Source organism: Scomber japonicus, chromosome 14 (assembly GCF_027409825.1).
Source record: "Scomber japonicus isolate fScoJap1 chromosome 14, fScoJap1.pri, whole genome shotgun sequence".
In the NCBI taxonomy this organism is placed as follows: Eukaryota; Metazoa; Chordata; class Actinopteri; order Scombriformes; family Scombridae; genus Scomber; species Scomber japonicus.
This window is the reverse complement of record NC_070591.1, coordinates 9,634,208-9,634,483: the sequence shown is the minus strand read 5'-3', so window position 1 is coordinate 9,634,483 and position 276 is coordinate 9,634,208.

The following is a 276-nucleotide window of genomic DNA, read 5'->3' as shown; positions in this document are numbered from 1 at the left end:
TAACGGAGCGTGTGCCTTGTGTGTCCGTGTGTATGTGTGTGAGAGAGCGTGTGTGTTTGTGTGCGTGCGTGTGTGTGAGTGTGTGTGTGTGTTTGGGGAGGGGGGTGGGGTGGGGGGTTGAGTAGAGAGGAGCTGGATTCGGCTACTAAATTGTCTGTATAGGCTACGTTACCTGCTGAAGGCGATGGGGTATTAAAGTTTAGGGAAAGGGGGCATTTGCGATCCAGACGCAACTGGGTGGCTCAAAGCCGGGGGGAGAGAAGAAGGGGGGAAAAG